The sequence below is a fragment of the Argiope bruennichi genome, chromosome 6, assembly GCF_947563725.1.
Source record: "Argiope bruennichi chromosome 6, qqArgBrue1.1, whole genome shotgun sequence".
Taxonomy (NCBI): domain Eukaryota; kingdom Metazoa; phylum Arthropoda; class Arachnida; order Araneae; family Araneidae; genus Argiope; species Argiope bruennichi.
Window position 1 is genome coordinate 105,206,361 of NC_079156.1, and position 14,340 is coordinate 105,220,700.

At 31.4% G+C, this 14,340-nt stretch overlaps 1 long non-coding RNA gene across 1 annotated transcript; it reads left to right on the forward strand.

Annotated features, from left to right (window-relative positions):
- The first annotated feature begins 5,235 nt into the window (after positions 1 to 5,235).
- Positions 5,236 to 13,590, forward strand: LOC129971107 (uncharacterized). The gene is made up of 3 exons (XR_008784761.1): positions 5,236 to 5,369; positions 8,505 to 8,679; positions 13,250 to 13,590. It is a non-coding gene; the product is annotated as an uncharacterized LOC129971107 (long non-coding RNA).
- The last annotated feature ends 750 nt before the right edge of the window (positions 13,591 to 14,340 follow it).

The window sequence follows — 14,340 nt, forward strand, 5'->3', positions numbered from 1 at the left end:
AGTGTTACTTATCGCAATTAATGTTATAAACGCGCATTTTAAAATATTAAAATAAATTGGCAATGCGCTGAAAGGTTTTTTTTAAAAAAAAAAATAAATCACTTGTACGTAATTTCGAGAAATAATTTCACAGTACTACAGAATAAAATAATTTGCGAAACATATTGCAATGAAAAAAATATTAGACGGGGACTTTCAATTTATAAAAACTAGACTAGTATCAAAATAAACATGATAATAACTTATTCCTAACATAAATTTTATGTATTGTTTTAGAAAATAATCGAAAAACCTCTAAAAAAACAATCACATTTTCGCATTTTCAATCGATGTTATTGTCAATCTCTTCCTAAGCACTGAAAGAAAAATGCTCTTAGAAATCGAAAGACTACGATAAGCAACACATGTTATTCACGCCATGAAATTTGCTAATCACTTCCCACCTGCAGCGCTGAACTGACCTCAAAAGGGGAAAGCAATCCTTTTGACCAAACAACGACATTTTTAAGGTTGAACCTGTTATTCCGCTTTCGGTAAGGATAGCAATCTGGAAGCCGCCGCCAGGAATTTAAAGATATACCATAGCATAAAAACGTAAATTTATCTTAATATATATAAATTACGTGTCACGTTGTTTGTCCGCGATGGACTCCTAAACTACTTAAACCATTTTAATCAAATTTACACACCGTGTGCAGTTTGATCTAACTTAAAAGATAGGATAGCCCTTTTTTGAATTTTTAATTAGAATTTTAATTATTAATTAAAAACTAACTTTCCCGCCAAAAAAATCTTTTCATTTTTCCCCACCGCCAAATGAATACGGCTTCAGTTTTTTTTCCCAACAGTCATGAGGCTAGGCTTAAGATTTTTCGGCTGATTATTTGAAACGATTCTATTTATTTTCTTAATGTTTGATGCATTTAAAATGAAACATTGTCAATTAATCGATCTTTCAGATTCATTCTTAAGTACTTTTGAATTAAAATAAAACATAATAAAGGAAATTTCTAATCTGCATAGCGTTTCTCCAACTGGCGTAGAAAAACTCACGCATTTGCGTTACCGTAATTGGCAAAGAAAATTCACGCATGCGCATTCTGTTCCGATTGTTGCCATGACAACCATTATGAACGGACGATTTAAATTATTTTTAGATTAGTTGCATGTTTTTGTAATTAAATTGTATTTATGTTAGTTATATATTTTTTGTATACGCTTATAGTTTTAAGTACATCGTTTTTTTTAGTTTTTTTTAAACCTGTTTTCAACCGATTATTTTAAATGATTCGTTTTATTTTCTTAGTGTTTGATGCATTTAAAATTAAACATTGTTAATGAATCGTTCTGGTCATAATGAATCTGAGAATATTTTGTTGACAAATTCTTGAAATATCACATAAATTAGGAAAGATATTCTTTAGTGCCCATAAAGTTTAAACGCTCAGTGACTGTTTTCAGTAATCATATTACAAAAAAAAAAAAAGAAAATACTTCGTTTCATTAAAAAATATTATTATATTCATTGCAGATTAATCCTTTCCACTTTAATTTATAGTATAAATTCTTCGGGAACTAACAGCAAATTAGAGAGATACATATTACGTTATGACTGAAGGCGTTTATAATATTATGAGAGAATTATATGACTATCAAAATTTGAAGTTTTAAAATATTTTGATGAAGAAGATATTAAAGTAGGAATTGCATAAAATATTTAATTATTAAAATGTTAACGAACATTAAGATTGGCGAACCGGCTAGTCGCCAAAGGCGGCTAGTATAAATATAAAAATGAATGTAACTTTCCAAAGAATGAAAGTTGTAGAATAAAATTTAAACGATTTTGAAAAGAAAAAAAAATGTTTAAAATTAAAGAAAATATTAAATAAAAATATTGGATTTTTTCCGCCAATAATCGACTTTTGAGTGTTGTCACCCATTTCAGACTACTACTTACATTCAACGTGTGAAGGCATGTTGTTTGCTTGAACTCAACTCAGATTTATGTTTCGCTTGAAAGAAAATGAGACAGTCTTCCAGCAGCCAGTTGAACGATAGTGAGTCATGAATTACTAAAACACATGCTATCAGTTTTTGAATAATGCTAGTTAAAATAGGATTCATGAACTATCTACTCCTACTCATCTTCCTCAACCATCCCATTCTTTAACCCTCTAGACTATTGGTGGATGTAGTGAAACTTCTGTATTCGAAAGACATATCGATGAGGGTTCAAGACACGACCTCTTGTTCACGCAATCGAGATTCGCACTACAGTAGACTCCCGATTATCCGCGGGCGGGTTATCCGCTCCTGCCGCACAAAGTGTTTTTTTTTTTTGACTGATTTTTTCAAAAAGGTGCAGTTTTGCAGTTATGCTTTTGTAATTACATAATACATTACAGTATTAAAACAGTACGTATGTATTAATTTTTCTGTGTATCCTTGACGCCTCACGTAAGTACAAAGCACTTTTCTGTTTTCATTAACAAAATGCATTATAGGTTAGTTTTGAGTGATATACTAAAATATAAAGCGTTAGTTAAACATTTCCTGCTATTTATTTTATGTACATAAAACGATTTTTCAAAGTTGGAATGACTGTTTTCTCTTTTGCTATACCCGTTTTTAGCTTTTTTCGGATTATCCGCGATTTTTGTTATCCGTGGGGGCCGCGCCACCCAATTCCGCAGATAATCGGGAGTGTACTGTATATCTAAGGAAATGAAAAACAACCAGCAATAATAGTCTCCACAAAACTTGCCAGCATATTCTCTTATGAATGTATATTCCCTTCACCGCAAAAAACTTTGGATCTTGAACAAACTCGTGAACACCACGAGTGCTCAGATTTTTATTTTCAGATTACAACACTTGTTCTGTTCTTCACAATATAATGGTGTCAAAAAGACCTCTAAAATATGCAATGTGGATATCTTTTCTGGATAGATTAAAATCCAATTTTGACTCAGAACTATAATTTTAGTAACAAGATCATATATAAAATTTCACCTTTCTAAGTCGTTACATTTTGATTACATTACGCTTAATTCCAAGAGAATATATTGATTAACAGATGATTAAGTCTTTAAATAATTTCATTAAAATTCAATAAGGATTTCCATTTTAGATGCTAAAACTGTATACCAAATTTCATATATCTAAGTCAATGCGTTTTTTAACTATCGCTTTTACATGTACACGAAAGTACAGATCGATAGTTGATCGAAGATTTGTTGAATTCGATTCAACATTTGATGTAAGGCTACATGTTAGGTGATAAATTTATGCTTCAAATTTTATCCATCTAGTATGTTACATTTGCAATTATTGTGTTTTCCTTTTACCGGACAGAGTACAGGCGTTGAATGGAGTTCAGTTAAATGTTTACAGAAATCTGCAAATTTGATGTAGAGACCACTTACCAGATTTCACCCATCTAGATCAAAATGTTTTTGGGTTATTGTTTTCATAAGTAAATGGACAGAGAGACATAATTCTAAAAGTGTGTTTTTCTAACTTGAAAATCTTTATTTAAGGAGGACTAAAATATGAATCTTCCTCAAAAAGTTGCGGTCGCATTTCTTGATGTTTATAATATTTTATCTTTCTATACTTCTCCATATACGGAAAGCAATAAATAAATAAATAAACAATGACATGAATGATACTCAGTTTAATTTCTATCTATACAAAGGCTTGTTTCATAGAGTCCAACGAGATCATGCAATTTCAGGATAAACAGGATTATCTAAAATATGGAATTCTGCACCTAGTCTTTTCATCAAATGATCCATTTACTTCTATGCTGATGAACAAAATACCGTTTAGTGTCCCAAAGAAAAATAAGTCAAATAACATTTTAGATTATCGCTGAATATACTGAACAAATGATAGTTATTTTATCATCCGCTTTTATGAGTACATTTTTCAGATTTCTCTCATCATCTTTAACAGTGATAATATGACAAGAATGACATCTAAGTCAACTCCAAGCTTATGGACCATACCAGCAGGATGATGCCTGCTTTTAGACGTCCTATTTAACTTGTATCAGATGCACAAACAAGGCGAATCTTTCAAGAAACCAATTCAAGCTTGAAACATTTGTGCAAGTTTGAGGTTCGAACTCGCAACGTTAGGGTTCATAGCCGAGTAACAAAGCCACTAGACAAAAGTGTACACTCTTCTCCGGAAGTTGTTATCTGGTTTATGATGTTACCACCACAATAGTCACCCACCAGTGAATCGGTAGAGTTTATCGCGCCAGTTATGGCGAGCGACGAACGTGATTATCGCGCCAAGCGTTATGGCGAGGGACGAACGTTGTTATCGCGAGCGTGTGTGAGTGGTTGCTGCCGGTAGATGGAGCCACGACAGCTGAATGAAGGATGCGGTTGTTCAGAACCAGGGTCACCAATGTGCAAGTTTGAGGTTCGAACGCGCAACGTTAGGGTTCATAGCCGAGTAACAAAGCCACTAGACAAAAGTGTACACTCTTCTCCGGAAGTTGTTATCTGGCTTATGATGTTACCGCCGGCGTCCTAGCATAGGGGTAGCGCATCTTCCCCGTGATCTGGGCGTCCCGGGTTCGAGTCCCGGTTTGGGCATGGTTGTTCTTCCTGTTCTATCTGTGAGATGTGTGAATGTGCCTTCCTGTAAAAAGGGGTTGTGCAAGCGAATGAGTGATGCGTGAGTAGCAAAGTCGTACTCTTGGCCCTAGTTGGCGCTACGATAAAAACAAGAGGCGTCCCTCTTAGGCTTAAATCGGCTGTGTTTGAACAGCAGGCTTGTCCGTGGCAAGTGCCATAAGAAACAAACAACAAACAACAATGATGTTACCACCACACCTTCAAACATAGAAGCCGACTCTTTATCACCATGCCATCGTGGTCTCTTCAAACGAATAATGGATAGTCCGTCCCTTCTTTTTCCAGCATTTCGGCCATATCTGGTCTAATTATCGTCTAAAAACGTCAAATTTATCGTTGGAATATTGTAAAATATTTTCTTTTAAATCATTTTCCACACTGTTTTGAAATCACCCAAGATCTTTTAGTATGTAAATAAATTATTCTTCTAGATTCGAAACTGAATACCAGGTAATTATTTTAATCTCTATGCCTTTTGAGCGTTTACCTTGCAAAAAAATTTTTGGAAGAAGAGAAGGTCCATCTCATTTCATTAGTAGTGTTTGAAGTTGTAATTTCTGCCTTGGTCTTCATTCCTTAACTGGTTTTCTTCGACGTGGTTAGGTCTTCATGGAAGACTAAAACTGTTTGTCTGCGAATGTAATGAATTTATTTCGTTATTTAAATAAGTCTGTGGATATTGAGATTTAGAGTTCACACATCTGAAAATAAAAGGTAAGATATTTTGCTTATATCGTTTCTACCAATTGGATGCTAACTTTTTATTAATGAATTCATTTTGATTCTAATTTGTTAATATATTTATTAACAGCAAAATTCTTATTGTCAAAATATTTTATTTCTATTATGTTCCATTTTAAACTGAAATTATTTTGAGAAAACAAATTTTGTTATTTATTTACTAAAACCTCTACTCTAACCTGAAGCTAAGCGAATTCTTATTTCCCCTCCCATTTCGAATATTTCTCATTGTACGATATAAAAAATTCAGAAATGGAACCCAATCTTCAAAAGCACACGAAGTCGCACATATAATGTATAAAATTGTCGCAGTTACAAGGCATTTAGACTTGGGAATTCATAGTAATACAGTTCAACTCAAGGCCAATAATCAATAGGCAAAGTAGGTAAATTATCTCAAAGCTTCAAGGCATCGAGATTCATTTTGTGGTATTTTTTAGACACTCCAATTTGGTTTCGCATAATTTACAAGACCATGTAACCGAACGCATTTAAATTAAAATCACAATTTTTTTTAAATTCTGAACAATTAATATTTTTTAATGTTTTCAAACTTCCAGTTTTTTTTTATTGGCCAACTAATTAATCAGCGACCACAAAAAACGTTGTTATTAAATATATTTAAAATGCATTAAGCTTAACGGAATTTTTATTATTTTGCTTATTTTTAAATTTAAATGGAAACTTTTAAAACTAATACTAAAACCAGTTCTCTTGAAGATGAATGACGTGAAGTTAAATGTTTTGAAATTTTAATTGCTTTGTATTAGTTAATAATGTGTATTTGTTACTTAAAAGTTTTGAATGCAAATAATATGTTCTGGAAAGGAGCGGAGGGGGAGGACAAAGGTTGCATTGGCAAAAACTCCGATTAGCAGCAGTTTAATCTGGATTTGAGCCAATGAACTATTCTTCTGGCATAGCAAAGAGCCGCAATTATCTGCAATAAATGTAGATTCCGGCACTCATTTTCGGATCACTGGAGAAGCAAATGCACTAGAAATTTCGATAAGGACTTAAATAAAACGATTTTTTTGGAAACTGAAACGATAAATTTTGGTAACTATATAGAAAAAAATATAGAAAAGAATTACCTTGATATCAGGGAACTTTACATTGAAGCTTGAGGTGAATTAATTGTACTTTATGAAGCCAGAAATTGTCTGCATATTTTTATTTTAATATGGGCTATTTGATATTGAAATTCATTCATTTTTCGTTCAGTTTTCTTCGGAAGTGTTTTCGTAGCACTTGTTAATTAGCACCTTTTTTATATATTTGACCCTTCTATGCGTCTTAACTGCACAGAGGCCCACTAATGAAATGCGGATCACAAATAAGCGCTGATAATACATTAAATTCACTTAAATTTACATGCGCAATCAGATTTGCATGCCTTTCACTAGTCTTCATACCGCTTAATATAAGAATATATTTACTAGTGAGTTAAGTTGCCGTTTTATAAAAAAACTCCATTTAATGATTGGAAAAGTCTTAAAATAGCAATTTTGTAACTTTCATTGCAATTTCAATACTTTAAAAAATACAAGCATTCTAAACAAAATTTTAAACTAATCTTATAAGATTAATTCAAAATGGTACATTATAATATAAAGAAACTGTTCTCTTGAACGAAAATCAAGCTTTTCAGCTAATTAGATTTTACTTCAGAAAATGTATTGAAATTTAAATTTAAATAACGAATTCTAAAGGTCATTTCTATAGAAATCGGAGAATAAATATTTACTAAAATACACATTGAATTTTAGTATTCAAAATAAATTTATTACCATTTTTTAAAAATTAATGCAATACAATGGAAGTAGGTTAATTCAAACACGTCTGATTCAAAACTATCCGATTCTCTGATTTTCCGTAAGGGTAAAAATCATGCGTATTGCCAAATAAATGTCAAAACTAAGTCATAAAAAATGTTTTTGAGTTATATCTCTCAATTAAGTCAGTACCTTGTGAATCCAGTGACCGCAATTCTTTTTTACTGTAATAAATTTAAGTGAAATCACTTTTGTTATTGCTTTGTAATTGTAATTTTTTCGTTCTCGCATAAGTACACAATCTACAACGAAAAAATGAAAGTGTTATCGGTAAAAATCGAGCTCGAGATTTTAAAATGTAATTGAATCCGAAATATATATGGAAATGAATGAAATTGAATGTGGAAAATAAAATGTTAATGAAATTTGGTATGCAATCTTCATATCAAATTTGTAGATTTCTATCAAATTTTGAACCTATCTCCATTCAGAAGTTTGCCTGTAGGCCTGTTCAATTACAGGTGAACTCGATAACTACAAGCGATAAAGAGCTACATAGGTGAAATTTATCGCAGATTTAAAATAGATATGTATCAAATTTTGATTGAAACTTTCAAAGAATTAACAGTTGGTCTGTATTATTGCATGCATGTAAAAGCGATGAAGCATAGCATCTGAAATAGATAAAATGTTAGGTGTAATTAGTTCTTTATAAATTTTAATTTCAATCAGTTACAAACCAAAAAAAAAAATCCCAAATTCATATTCGGTTTTCTTTACTATATTGTAAATTAGTCATTTGCGAAATTTGAAAAAAAATACAGTACTCGTGTCGTTCATTGCTTTACCAAAGATAAAACTTTTATTAGAGTATTCTAGAAAAATTTTTCGAGAGGGATGCAATTCCCACTGGTTATTTAATGTTACACATTAGAATTGTATTTTTTTAATTGTCTGTGTATTGTTTACCGATATTGCTTGTTTATTTACTGAAGTTATTTTTAAAATTATAAAACCTTATTTATTAAAATTACTGAGAATTTATTACTTGTATTTTATTATAAATATTATATATTAAAAATTTTACCAAATATTAGGTTTATTTTAAGTCAAAACTAAAGTATCGTTTAAATTTGTTTTGCTCTTATCTTTGGACTGCTTTTTAATAACAGTTTTTAAATCAATCTTATTTCTGTTGAGGTCCCTTGAAATTTTCTGTGTAGTTTTTATGAATTTAAATTTTCAAATAAATCGAGTATTTAACATCCCATCAATATCGAAGTATTGAAATCCCATTGCATTTTTCAATCGGCTCATGAAAATTTTTCCTCAGGTTTATCTGCAAATTGGATTCAAATGAAGGAAAATCTTCATAAGGATATCTCTGCTCGTATGTTGACGCTCCAAAATTGAAGTACAGCGGGATTCTGATGACTTGGTGGCTAACTTCCGCCCTCAAACGGGTGCATTTTCTGAGAAGAAACGTTTGAAATGGAGAGAAATGATAAGTAAGCGTAGTTGTTTTACCTACTTCTCATTAATGTTTCTTTCATCACATGTTATGAAAGAGTAAAACGCAGTCAGATTTGTTAAGTTTTGATTGATGTCATTCAAATGATCATTTCCTCTTTCTGATGCATATAATTCCTATGTTACGCACCCTATCCTCCTCCATTGACAAATTACATGCGATGCCCGATACTATAAACGGGTTGTGAAAGGGTGGAGGACGGACAGAAGTGCTCAATTTTTTCAGATTCTCTCTCAGTCCTACAAGCCATACAATCTTCTCACAATTGTAATAAGGAAATATGGACGATAAAAGAAAAGATAAAAAGTGTAAAAACTAACAAGTGGATACAGTTGAGTTGGGTTAAGGCCCATATTGGGATATATGGTAATGAAAAGGCGGATTAATATGCGAAGTTGGCGGCACAGAAAGAGGGTGTTGATATGGTTGTCCCCAAATCAAATGGTGTCTTAAAATGGGAATTAAGAGAAGAAATAAAGCTGCAATGGTTTGACAGATGGTATATGTCCAAAAACGGAAGAGTAACTTTCGATTTTATTCCTAATACAGAAATAAAAATAAGAAACCATCCACTGATAATTCAAATTATATCAGGACATGGTAGATTTCCTGCATATTTCCAAAGATTTGGAAGAATGCAGGACAATAAATGCATTTGTGGAGGAATCGGTACTGTTTACCACTATTTAAAGGAATGTATTAAAATATCGGAGTTAAGAAAAAATCTGAAAATTATAAATAATGACTTAAGTGCAGTACTGATGGTACCAGGTAATCTTAAAACTCTGAAGGACATGATGTCAAAAATTGTCAGTTTTTTACCAAGTATTTGAGAGTTTGTAGATAAGGAAGGACAATAATTGACCACTTTGTGGCCAATTACCTCGAGGAGAATGTCTGTGACAAATCGGTCAATGCAAGGATGGACAATACTCAAGATAGCAGTCGGCCACAACAAATCCTGTCGATACTGCTACGTTCAGTGGTGGCGGGGTGGTCGGCTGTAAGCAAGAACTATAAACGGGTTGCAAGCATCTTGAAACCATATCCATGCAAGCATAATGGTAAATTGTCTGAAATATAGGCATCTGTTTTTTCAGGTCTTATGATAAATTAATTTTGGGTATTACGAAATTATATCCCGAACACAATTGCTCTATTTTTCAATATTCATAAAGAAGCTGGGCTATCTATAGAAAACGAAGATGACCTGACAATGACGGACGTGGCTATAAGTCTTTTTTGGAGTTATTGATGGACATTTCAGTTTTTTAAAGATAACATTTGAGAAGCGTGTACAGTCATTGTCCGAAATAGTTGGAGTTCATAGACAGTATAACCCAAATGCCTTGCATTTTAAATAAAGAATGGGTTGCATTGACCGATTCCTCTTAAAAATTAATATACAATACGGGATATTTGTTTTTGGCTTTATATTATATTGAAGAGAATGAAATGTTTTGGAAATATTCCCATTGATATATTTCGTCCGAAATTTGATACTTGCCATTATAACTTCAAAATCATATCCCAAATTTTATCTAGTTAATTGCGATTACGAACATAATTCAAAACCCCAAAAGCAATCTCAATATTTTGATGTATTTAGTTAAGAATTTATGCAAGCTTGTTTTCGTGTAAATATCGCTTACTGAATAGCCTCTTCCTAGCTTTTTACGTTTGGAATAACTACCTATACAAGTATGTGAATAGACAGTTAATAATCATAACATTTTCACGTTATCTTTACAAAAACAATATTAAATAATCGATTCGGCGAATATTGATCCAATCAGCTGTGCTGGTGCCTGGACTAGTATTCATTTGCCATCAACCAATGAGTTAAACTAAAGATTATTGGAAATTAATCGCCTTTTGTTATTTGCTGGTCGGCAATAAAATTTATATCAATTCCAATTAAACATCTTATACAGAACTTATGTTCATGAACATTTCTTTCCTGTAACACATTTTTAAGTATCAAAATGCATGGGATATCAAAATCGTGATACTTGAATAGCCTTCACTTTTTATAATTCTCATGTAAACTACATAGATATTAAATGGAATATTTCCTTGGTTTGTAACAATGGACGATTAAGATTTTGACGGAACAATGAAATGATTTGAAATTAAATTCCAATTAAATTCTGCAATGAAACCTATAGTTAAAAATATTTCAAAATTATTATAATTCAAGAAAATTAAAATCATTAATTTTTTTTAAATTTTAAGCCGAGTTAAAATAAATTTTGTGCAATTAAAATTTCTAAAATCGCTGAGGTGCACATTTCAATATGTCAAATTTTGTAGCTTTAAGTCGGAGTCTGTTCTGTACAGAAATAACACACTTTCTTCTATATTATCTACTCTCTTCTTTCGAACAGCCTTTCACCGGCATTAATTATAGCTCAAATTTGCAATCACTTGATGTTAATGACTTTCTCAGTAAAATATTTTAAAGTTTTATATTTTGAATCGTCTACTCGTACTCTTATAGAAGCATGACAGCAAGTACTATGCATTCCTTTAATTTTCTATAAACTTCTATAAAATTTGAGCTTTAATTCGAAAAGAAAAGGATCGACTTCAATTAATACAAAAAATTTTTCTGCACGAATCAAATATTTTTTTTAAATATGAGTATTTAAAAGAGAAATGTGCATTACAGAGTATTTTTATAATTTATGCAATATTCTGTAAATTCTGATTTATCATAAAATTCAGGTTCTAGTTTTAATTTCAAAAGGATTAAATGACTTGAATATTATTTTCAGTCGATAAATGCACTTTTGAAATTACAAAGTTTAATAGTGTTTAAATTCTATGACTCATAGTAGGTAAATTATTCTTGATACTCCAAAGTTTAAAAATGTTTCAATTTGAGAACAAATCTTACCTAGTTATAACTTTAAATATCACTATTTTAGGAGAATCAAAAATTTCATAATTTTTGACTAATCAGCCTTGAGATAATTTCGAGCGCTGACTGGCGTATGAGACGGTCAATAAAGTGCGATAAAAACACGTATTTACAAAATAGAAACGTTCAAATGCTCATAACTCGCCTCAGCTTTAATCGAAATAGAACGGATATTTTTTAACAATTTACCTCAAGAATATTTTAATAAATGACTCATATGATAGGGTCTTTTTAAAAATATAAAATTAGTTATTCATCAGAAAATTTGATTCACTGCATAAAATAATATTCTTTACTTCATTTAGTAATAGTATAGCATAAAATGGTATTTTTTTGCTTCATTTAGTAATAGCATGGCATAAAATAGCATTCTTTACTTCATTTAGTAATAGTATGGCATAAAATAGCATTCTTTACTTCATTTAGTAATCGTATGGCATAAAATAGCATTCTTTACTTCATTTAGTAATCGTATGGCATAAAATAGCATTCTTTACTTCATTTAGTAATCGTATAGCTTAAAATAGCATTCTTTACTTCATTTAGTAATAGTATAGCATAAAATAGTATTCTTTACTTCATTTAGTAATATTCTTCACTTCATTTAGTAATAGTATAACAAAATAGAATTCTATATTTCATTTAAATCATTTTGCCAAGATGTCAAAATGTTGATAAAAACTTTCTTCATGCCAGTAAAATATGTTTGTGTTGGTGGAATTGTAGTTGCATGTAGAGCACACACTATTTGATAGATGCAAATGATTGGATTCTATTTAGGGCTTTTACTAGACTTTGATGTACTGTGACTCTTGGATTTTATCATAAGAGACTAATTTAGTAGAAAATGATAAACAATCATAGGTATTTTTCAATGCAGTCGCCCCGAAAATTAAAACCTTTATCATATTGTTTTACCAGGTTTCCGTTCACCTCTTCGAAGAACATTACCACCAGTGATGCGAGATGGCTCTTAACGTTCTCTGGCGCTGTTTATCCAAAAAAATGGATCATGCGCTAAGATAATACTCGCTCACTCTTCGTGCTCTCTAACGAGATGGCTCTAACATTGAAACTCATCAGTCTGAAAGATCCTTACTTTTATGGTAGGAATATGCAGCAGAAGTGTTTAAACGCATTCATCCTCCGAAGTAGCACTTTTGCTTGTTGGTCCCTCAGCTGGTTGCCTGGGATTCCAACATCTGCATCTCTCGAATGAGTGATCAACTCATTGGGCAAGATCTTTTGTCGTGCATTTTTGCATCTTTGTCCCCCCTTTATGGAGAGTTGGCTTACAACAAAGTGCTTTAACCTGTCCTCTAAATTTAAGAACTAGCTAATATGCCTAAATAAAAAGTTCAAAATAATGTTAAAGCCAAAGGTGGGAATATTTTTCGAAGAGAGGATAGGAAACCTGATCCACCGATAAGACATGTCTAAACGGTGATGTCAAAAAAGTAACCAAGCTTGTTCGTAACTATTGATAAATTCATTGGTCTATTTTTCTTTTTATGGTTCATTGAAATTTGAAAAAATGGCTCCTCTTACTAATTATTGAACATGTAGAGCAAGCTACTGCATCTTTTCTTCGTAACGATTAATGCAATTTTATTTTTCTTTTCAGCTCCATATCTGACCTAGAAGTTTTCGGAGCAAAATTGGGAAAAGTTGTCTACATATCTATTACCAATATTCAAGTCGAAATTTCTTCTGAAATCAAGACTCTCTATTTTTTTGAACAAGGTGTGAGATGGCGGCTCTGGAATAGAATACAGGATTAGATGTAACTGGCCTTCGTATAAGCAACTGATGTGCTCATAATGCAATGCAACTGCTATTGATAATCAATAACGCAGAAAGTTTGTCACAATCACGTCGTCCTTTCAAGTAAGATCACATGATTTTGGAATCTTAGACGAAATTGTCCAATAGTAGAATTAAGAATATTAATTACTAGTTATTAAGTTAACGTAGGATAAGGATCTGTTGGATTCTTTAAAAAACAAATAGTTAATAGAGAATGAAAACACTATTGGCTGAAACCTGTGTAGCAAAGGATTTCATTAAATCTGAAATTATTTTTAACATGATGTTCAATTAAATTTATTAGATTGTTTTGCTTAAATGCATTTTAATAAGTTTAATAATTGAATAATTTCAATGTTAATTTAGACACTAATTTTGGTTAATTTTTGGCAATAATAGTTAATTAACTATGATGGAGTCATGCCCATTAAATATATTTTTGAGTTCGTAGTAAGTGGGAGTTTTATCATTCAAATATGTTCAATTCCGTTCCATTTTTATTTCTAATTGATATTCATAATATATATACATATTCCTTTTATGGTTGAAAGATTTCTGGGATGGAATCGAACCAAGCCAAATCAATGGGAATGATGTCTTGCTATAAAGGATGATAAATAGAAGCAACAGCATGTAAATAGAATGAAGTCTATTAAATTTTCCCCATTTTAATCTGGATTAGTAAATATAAATAAACGAGGACAAAATGGTCAAGACGCTTGATCATTTTGAAAAGAGAATTCGGAAAAAATTACTTCACGAAAGAATTATCGCAGGTGTAGATTTCAAAAACGGATGAAATTTAAACTTTTAATGTCAATTTCGTATTGCAATTTGGAGTTTCAGCTATTTGTGAATTGAACTGCATCATGATTTAGTCCTATTAAGATGAGACTTTAAATCATTATT